The sequence below is a fragment of the Globicephala melas genome, chromosome 18, assembly GCF_963455315.2.
Source record: "Globicephala melas chromosome 18, mGloMel1.2, whole genome shotgun sequence".
NCBI lineage: Eukaryota > Metazoa > Chordata > Mammalia > Artiodactyla > Delphinidae > Globicephala > Globicephala melas.
Genome location: NC_083331.1, coordinates 36,071,284 through 36,081,251, shown reverse-complemented (window position 1 = coordinate 36,081,251; position 9,968 = coordinate 36,071,284).

Here is a 9,968-nt window from a genome sequence, read left to right as displayed (position 1 = left end):
TTTACATTTTGATAGGTGATAGAAATCTCTGATAAAAACATAGAGTGTGCAAAGAATAAATAGATATTGTGCTAAACCACTAAGTTCAAAGATTGTATTTGTTATCTTATCTCAACTAATAGGAGGTCTTATCTCTCTGCACCTTTCCTCTCCCTTCAGAACAAAGGACAAAACAAACTATGTGACATTGAACTCCTTGGTACTCCTTACACAGGTGTCACACTTTTATTCATAATCTTCCATTATTCCATAAAGGCAATGACTTCCTGAAAAAAAATAAAGACAAATCCATTTTAACAAGGATTATTATGTGAACCTTGAAAAATACAGGCCCTTTGTTCTTAACCTTTATTTTAAAGGGAACAGCAGATAAATATATCCTATTGCCTATGGGTTTTGTTTCTCTGGAGAACTTTGACGCTACAATAGAACAATTAAGAGTTTACAGGATTGTCCCCAAGAGTAGACCAGTAAAAAAATGAAGAAAAAAAAAAAGGAGTATATGATATTCTTAATTTATAATATAGACTAGGAATGCATGGTAACTATGTTTCTAATAATATGATTATGTTATTAAGTTAAAAGACTTAGTTTTACAACTAAGTACAACATTTTCTGCATCTCTTGAATGTCAAAAAAAAATGATGGTTTTAATCTGTTGTCATTAGTAGCATCAAAAATAAATTAAAATCTTTGGGAAATAAAATCATAGTTGATAATTTAATTATTTTTAAGTGCTGATATACATATTGTTGTTTTTATTTATAATTTTAATAATATTAAATATCCTTTATATATTTGTGATTTTTTAATAACACTGTATGTTAAAATATTTGGAATTAATAAATTTAGGAATTGATTTCATGTTAATCTATCAATACTCATGTTAAACGTTTTACATATATTAAATAATTTACTGTTCACATCATCCTGTAAGATAGAGTCTATTATTTTCCCATTTTAAGATGGAAATACGTTGGCACAGAGTAGTTAAAACTTGGCCAAGCACTCTGAGCTTGCAAATGATCAAGTCAGAATGTGAGCCAACCAAATATACATAAATAATGCTATCATAAATAGTGTTTTAATATATTTATGTTAACAAAGAACTTTGCAAATTTCGATATATTTTGGAATGTGAATTAAAACATATTTGAGCTGTTTCCCTTCAGTAGATCCTATCCATGAGATCCTATTGTTTTAGGATTAGGACCACTAATCTTTTCACATTTAATTATTTTTTAAACCAATATTGCTTGCCATGTGATACTGGATAAAATCTTGTTTAAAATGATCCAAGAGGTGACTGATCAATTAAGATACTAAAAGACAAAATTACATTTGCCAAGAGGAGAAAGTTATTGTTGCACTTTTTCAGATATTTGTTTTGGATTGAAAAATCCTACAAATCCCACTCTTCTTCCTCTGTAAGAATTTTATATACAAGATATTAAATCTGTATGTTAAATAATATATATATCTTTTACTACTTTGTCATATACAAGTATGTAAAATATTTTGCCAATTTCTGCATGAGGATTAGTAAATTTCTAACTAATAAAAGGGACCATTCCTCCACAAATGGATCATAATTCACACCTAGCCATCTGGCTAAAGAAAGTAGACAGAGAAGCTGAAAGCAAATATAAAATGTTTAGTTTTTTCTTGTTACATTATACCAGTCAGCCTCTGCTAGTTATCTAGATTCTAATATATAAGTATCTAAAGCTCTTTTGGGGGATTCTCCATTCCAGGGGCTAATTGTGATTTTATGCTTATCATAATTGAGCTCCTGATGGGAGATCACCTTATGAAAGTTTATGTCACCAAGAAGTTTCTGTGCATTTGTGTTAATTTCCTAAGGCTTCTGCAAAAAGTACCACAGGCTGGGTGGCTTAAAACAATAGAAATATATTGTCTCACAGTTCTGGAGTTCAGAAGTCTGAAATCAAGATGTTGGCATGATTTCCTAGGGACTCAGAGGAAGAATCTGTTTCCATACCTCTTCCTGAGCCTCTGGTAATATATAGTATATATGCCATATATAACCATATATGTGGTCATATAACTCCAATCCCTTCCTTTATTGTCATGTGACATTCTCCTTTATCTATGTCTTTTCTTCTGTTCTTATAAGGGTGCCAGTATGTTGGATTAGGGTTCACCCTATCCCAGAATGACCTAATATTAATATAATTACATCTACAAAAGACCCTATTTTCAAATAAGATCACATTCATGTGTACTAGAGTGTAGACTTCAACATATTTGAGGGGGACACAATTCAACCAATAATCATCTGCCCACTTGCTCTCCAAAAGCCATGCCTTTCCCAAGTACAAAATATATTCAACCCATCCCAGTATCCCCAAAAGTCTTAACCCACTACAGCATCAAACTACAAAATTTCCTATAAGCATAATCAACTCAAAAAGTCCTGAATCTCACCTTCAAAATCATCTAAATAAGGTATGGATGAGACCCAATATTTTCCAACCAGGGGCAAATCTCTCTCCATCTGTGGACTTGTGAAATTTAGAAAACAATTAATTTGTTTCTAAAATACAATGGTTGGGTAGGCATATATTAGGCATTCCATTCCAAAATGGAGAAATTCAAAGGAAAAAGGGGTTACATGTCCAAAGCAAGTTGAAATCCAGCAGGGAAAATTCCATTAGATCTTAAGGACTGAGAAAAATCTAGGTGGCTCAATGTTCTGTGCTATGGGCAGATTGGGGAGAAGCCCCCACCTCCTCGGTCCTCAGTGGTGACCGTGTCTACTATGCCTGTGGTAGCAGTAGCAACACAGTTGGCCTCTGAACCACCCTAAAAGTCATCATTTCCTTTTCTTGAAGGATAACACATGTTCACAGCTGAGTACAGTCAGTTTTCCGTATCCACAGGTCCTGCATTTGCAGATTCATCCACCTGTGGAACAAAAATATTTTTTGAAAATATTCCAGAAATTTCCAAAAGGCAAAACTTGAATTTGCTGCATACTGGCAACTATTTACATAACATTTAATAGTATTAGGTACTATAAGTAATCTATGGATGATATAAAGTACATAGGAAGATGTGCATAGGTTATGTACAAATACTACACCATTTTACATAAAAGAGTTGAGAATCCACAGATTTTGGTATCCAAGGGGTCCTTGAACCAAATATCCATTGATACAAAGGAACAACTGTAGCTCTACTGGATCATTTTGAACTTGTAAAATATCAGAAATCTGACAGTCTTCCTATCATTTTGTCATATTTCTGCCCCCATCTATCCAAGCTGTGTGTCAATTATATCTCAATAAAACTGGAGTAGAAAATGGCATCACTATTTTCTTTTTCTGAAATAAGAAGAGGGAAGGTTTACAATGCCCATCTGCCAGGTACTTTCCTTGTGTGTTTGTGCACGTGTGCATAATATGTGTGGTATTCAGGCATAAGCAGATTTTATAAGTGACTGATTGGTCATTCTTTTTTTTTTTTAATTTATTTATTTTTGGCTGTGTTGGGTCTTCGTTTCTGTGCAAGGGTTTTCTCTAGTTGTGGCAAGCGGGGACCACTCTTCATCGCGGTGCACGGGCTTCTCACTATCGTGGCCTCTCTTGTTGCTGAGCACAGGCTCCAGACGTGCAGGCTCAGTAGTTGTGGCTCACGGGCCTAGTTGCTCTGCGACATGTGGGATCCTCCCAGACCAGGGCTCAAACCCATGTTCCCTGCATTAGCAGGCAGATTCTCAACCACTGTGCCACCAGGGAAGTCCAGTCATTCTTTTTTAATTACAAACTAATTTTATAAATTTTAATCTAATTATAAATTCTGTGCAATACCCTTATATGAAAATATTTTACATATTTAATATATAATATAATTTGTGTTTCAATTTTGGTGAGAGTTAGTAAAAATGTCAAAGATCATTATGTACATAGATTTATTTCTTTTGTAATTTTAAAACTATGAATAAAGTAAATCTTGTGAATTATCTTCATGTCTGGTTCAAAATAAATGTAGCTATTTCTGTTCTGACTTCAATAACAGTATTTTAAGCTATATTTATTAAAAAAATAAAGCTTAGTTTTAATTTACAGAATAAAATAATTTGTTAGTTTGTATATTCCATTCTTGGAAAAAAATTAAAAGGTCATAAATTTTTAAGATCATCACTAACATGTTATTTAGTGCTTACTAAGTATCAGGAACTAGGTTAAATAATTTATATGCATTAATTTATTTAATCCATACAACAGTGCTGTAGGGTAGGTACTATTAATCTTCTGACCTTAGAAATAAAGAAATGGGAGTAAAAGACATTATGTAACTTAGCCAAGTTACAAGCTAATAAATGTCTGAATGGCGATTTTAATGTAGGAAGTCAGTCTTCATAGTGCATATTTTTAAAACCAAGCTATAAGGCTTTCTGTTAAATTACAATTTAGTTAAATTTAGCATCTATTTTAAGTCTAACTTTCAACCCCTGTTCATTTTCCAACAAAACACCTTTGGAATGAACAAGCTAGAATGTATGCTACTAGATAACAGATTTTTTTTTTTTATCACATTTTAACTGTTGAATCCTTAGTAGTGAAAGCAAGGCCTAGTTCACAGATATTTATAGTTCCTTATAAATATCTGAAGAAATAAATGAATGAATGAATGATTTTGGTTTTACTAGTATTCCTTTGCTAAACTCATGGAAACAACAACAAAAAAATGAAATGAAAAAAATCAGAACGTGTAGCAGGAATTTTGACCAATGATCTATTAAGTTGTGAATGGAAGTTTTAGCATGCAAAGCAGGGATTGACAAACTATGGCCAACTGATCAAATACAGCTTGCTTTCTATTTTTTTTTTTTTAATTAAGTTTCACTGGAACATAACCACACCTGTAGTTTCATACATTATCTGTCGCTGCTTTTTGCTTCATGGCAGGTTGAGTAGTGATGACAGAAATGACATGGCCTGCAAAGCCCTAAATATTTACTATCTGGCCTCTTACAGAGGAAGTTTGCTGACACCAGATTTAAAACATAGATGAGGCACAATTTAAAACATTCTGAGGCACAATTTCAGAATGCAGCTGACACATTTTTATTCCTTTCTTGGTAACCAAGATCTTGTCAAATAAATGGAGAAAAGTGACCCCTTTGATGCAGAAAAGCTGATATATCAGCTAGGGCCATATATCTTTGTATGCCCCTGATGTAACTTCCTTGACTGCTTCTAAGGAAAAAAAGAGAGTGAGTGAGAGAGAGAGAGAGAATTGAGAGAGAGAGGGAGAGAAAGCCTCAAAATGTAATATAATTGGGTATCAAAGTGGATTGAATTATAATGTCAGCAGTAAAATAGGGCTTAAAATGGGAAACAAACATAGAAATGCCCCACTGGCATTTTTACTTTACATAGTGAGGGATGTTAAATACAAAATACTTTCCATAATTAAAAGCTAACACTATGTACTATATGTTTAATGAGGTAGCAAAGTAAGAAGGCCTTCCTACAGCCAGGTAATTACACTGGAGAATACAGTACAAAATCATCATAAGAATTAAGATAAATGGCATAGCAATCATCAGGAAGGTAAAGAGAAATGGTGAGAATATACCCATCCTGATAAGACAACCATTGGCCTAGAAGGGTTTCTTTTAAGAAGAAGATGCTATAACCAGCATCCAAGATGTCTCACAATGAGCCCTGCTTCCTGATTGTCACACCTTCTTGTTGTCTCCCACATTGTACCAGAGTGTGCCTGAGTGTCACCAGTGGAAGTGATGGTATGTCACACATGAAGAAACAGGTATAGGTATAGGTTACCTATAGTCTATAAATTAAGTGGAGAATCAATATGAGAATCTTTCTTCAGAAACAGAGTTCTAAACCACTATGGTATCAACTGAAAACAAAACTGTTAATATTTTGTACAATGATGAATATAATGGAAAGACTGACTTCAGTAATTTGTTGAATTGAAACTTAACATCACAATTGTTAAAAAGCATTTGCTTTGGTAATTGCAACCACACAGTTGTTTAATTTCACTGTACACATATCTGTGAAACTACAGAAAAATGAATTCTAGAAATGAATAGAACAATTTTCTTGTTGGTTTCTTTTAATATGGTCCATTAATTATAAATTGATAAATTAACTTTGTGATAAATTATAAAATTATAAAAATTAATGTTACTATGTATGTGTTTACAGACAATTCAGAATAAATATAGGGAAATGAAGTCCTAACAGATTGGTACTATTCAGAGACTAGTTCACACAGTTCACCATTTCGCTCATAATTATGTCAGCCATCATAATTGGGATTCAAGTTTGACTTGCTACAGTAATGGTAATATTAAAGATGTTGCCTTATTCCTCTGGAAAAGTAGAGACAAAATTTTTCACTGGAAAATGTCAACAACAAAACATGTTGGTATGAATATTGGGAGAAGAGGAATGTAAAAATCATTTTCAAGAAATCCCATCTAGGTAATGAAAGTCATAACACAAAGATGGAAACAGAGTGCCAATCTTCAGAAGACAATTTACATAAGCCCTAATAACACTTGTAAGTAGCTGAGGTATTTAAAGTTTGTAGTAAATCAGGTTTAAAAAATATGAATCAAATTTTATATGAAGCAGTATCACAGAATAAGTGAATGGAAATAGTTTGTCCTGATGGCTTCGGTTTATATGAATGCATGCAGTAAAGTACAATATTCATACAGATTTATTATGAAACAAATTACTGTTACTACAGAACTAAATCCAGCTTAGAATAAAGACATATCTTTATTACATTGTCATATTTTGGCCCAAAGGTTATGGCATAAATTAAAGCTGAAATTAGTATAACAGGGTCTCATTATTTTTTCTCAGCATGAAACTTTATTAATATGACATAGATTGACCTTATTTCACTATTGTTTCAAGATATCTTGTTAATATTCCTGTTTGGCATTCTCTCTTTCTCTTCAGCATATTTTTTTTCCTCTAAAAAGTATATTTTAGCTTCAGCTGCACCTTATTCAGCTTGCCATCTGTTGAACATTTGGATTTCAGCTGTAAATGCTGGCACAGTTATTCTGCAAGGAAATTTTGCCAAATGACCATTTTTTCTCTAGTCATTCCTAAGACCATTGTCATGTGCAGGTGCTCTAATTTTGGAGAAAACAAATTTACTATATTCAGAAAATAATGATCTCAGTAAGCAAATAACTTGTTACAATTAAGAATATTTACTGAATATTTCCAAGTACAAAGTATGTGTTGAAACTAATATAATTGTGATTTTTCTTCTAACTGAAATCAGAAATAAAATATTCAGAAAAGCAATACTAATAAAATTCCCTAAAACATCAGTTGTGGCAAGACAGCTAATAATTTCCATGAATAAAATATTCATCTTCATTTTCTGCTATCAAAAGAAACTTACATAAGGATTTTCTTCTCTCTCCCAATTGTACCTGCATATATTTTAGTGGAGGTGAAAAAATGTACTTTCTTTTTTTTTTTAACTTCTTTATTGGAGTACAATTGCTTTACAATGGTGTATTAGTTCCTGCTTTATAACAAAGTGAATCAGCTATACAAGTACATATATCCCCATATCTCTTCCCTCTTGCATCTCCCTCCCTCCTACACTCCCTATCCCACCCCTCTAGGTGGTCACAGCACCAAGCTGATTTCTCTGTGCTCTGCGGCTGCTTCCCACTAGCTATCTATTTTACATTTGGTAGTGTATATATGTCCATGCCACTCTTTCACTTTGTCTCAGCTTACCCTTACCAGTTCCCGTGTCCTCAAGTCCATTCTCTAGTAGGTCTGCATCTTTATTCCCGTCCTGCCCCTAGGTTCTTCATAACCATTTTTTTTTTTTTAGATTCCATATATATGTGTTAGCATATGGTATTTGTTTTTCTCTTTCTGACTTACTTCACTCTGTATGACAGACTCTAGGTCCAACCACTTCACTACAAATAACTCAGTTTCGTTTCTTTATGGCTGAGTAATATTCCATTGTATATATGTGCCACATCTTCTTTAGCCATTCGTCTGCTGATGGACCCTTAGGTTGCTTCCATGTCCTGGCTATTGTAAATAGAGCTGCAATGAACATTGTGGTACATGACTCTTTTCGAATTATGGTTTTCTCAGGGTATATGCCCAGTAGTGGGATTGCTGTGTTGTATGGTAGTTCTATTTTTAGTTTTTTAAGGAACCCCCATACTGTTCTCCGTAGTGGCTAAAAATGTACATTCTAACTAGTATTTTAAAAAATACCTACTGTTTATGATTAGTTGCTTAATATAAAGGTCCTTTCTTTAAAATACAATTATGTAGTTTTATTTATTTCAGAAAATAATCTGGAGCTGTATTTACTGCTACAAAAAGTGAAATTTGTAAGTAAATAGATGTCAGTCACTACTTAGCCACATAAAAACTCTCCTGAGTCATTCACAATAATTTTTATTCACATTTGATAAAAGTTTAAATAATTTAACCAGTGCAGTTTTATTATATGTTTATTCTATATTCATTTGATATTATTATTTAATAATCCAAATCTAAGATTTGTGTAATAAAAGTTTTGTTGTGAAATGTAAAGTTTTCAATTTATATTCCACGACTTCCTAAACATGTAAGTCTGCATATAATCAGTTTACTAAATTTTATTTAATAAATCATAATTGTGCAGTAGAATATATGGACCTAATTTTTTTTTAGATTTTAGTAGCCCCAAATACAGCAGCTACTTCTGATTTTTTTCCTTGTCTGTCCTGTGTTATGCTATTAACCATCACTATGGTCTTCACGGAGGAAAAGAACTAGGTCACAGGTGAATTCTATCAACTTGGGAAGCCAAAAAAGTTTTTATGAAAAACGTTTTTTACATAAAATTTGAAATAATAAATTATTTTATTTTTAAATGGAAACAGATCCCTTATAGGCAACAGCTTATTGTCACATAGAGATGATAAATAATTGAGAACTTGTTTTATCATTGTCCTAAGTACGTTCCATCTACTAAGATAAAATTTGATTACAGCACAGTTAGTACTGAGGCATTCTGAGTGGAAAATATACTGTTAAAAACCTTTTTTCCAGAAAAATAAAATTTCTCATGACATTTGTGAATAACAGCTATTGCTCTTTTGAAATCCAGTGGAAATTAATAGTTGTGCTAAACAGGAAATCAGCTGAGTAAAATGAGTCCTTAGCTGCTAAAAACATCAATTAAAAAGTCAGGGAAGTGATGGACTTAGCTATTAAATGCTGACAAGCACATCGTTTAAAAGTTGGAAGTTAAAAGTATATTTCGAAATCTATGAAAGCAAGAACATTAGGGCCAATAAAAATTGGAATGAATTACAAGGGAGAAACATTTAAAGATGAAACTGAGCACCTGTGAATTTGGGACTATTTGGTAAACATATTAGACAATATTGAACTCACATCCATAAAATTGATAAGACTTTGAAAAATAAAATGTGCTTTCCCCAGGATCAGAAACTCTGCTGACTACATGGTTTCATGTATGTTTATATATCAAAGATTAAGTTATGGGTTATGGATAAGAGAATAGACACATTACTCTTCTTTATGTGTAAAATTAAAATACAAATACATACACAGAAGTAAAAATTATGAGCAAATGTCTGTAAGGCAGGATATTTTTCGTTCTTTCATCATACTGTATGCATATATTTACATGGAATTTTATTTAAACACTGAAAACTGTATAAACATCTTATTTTCTAACTAAAAGAATTTATCAGTGAAAAACACAAAATTAAAAAAATACATAAGGTATATTAATTTTTGGTTTAAGTACAATAGATCAATAATAGAGTAATCAAAATATCTGTGTTTATCTTTATATACAACACCTACAATGAATATTGTAACTTAGAAGAGCTAAATGGTACTAATGAAAATGGAACACATATTTTCTGAGGAACAACAAAAAAA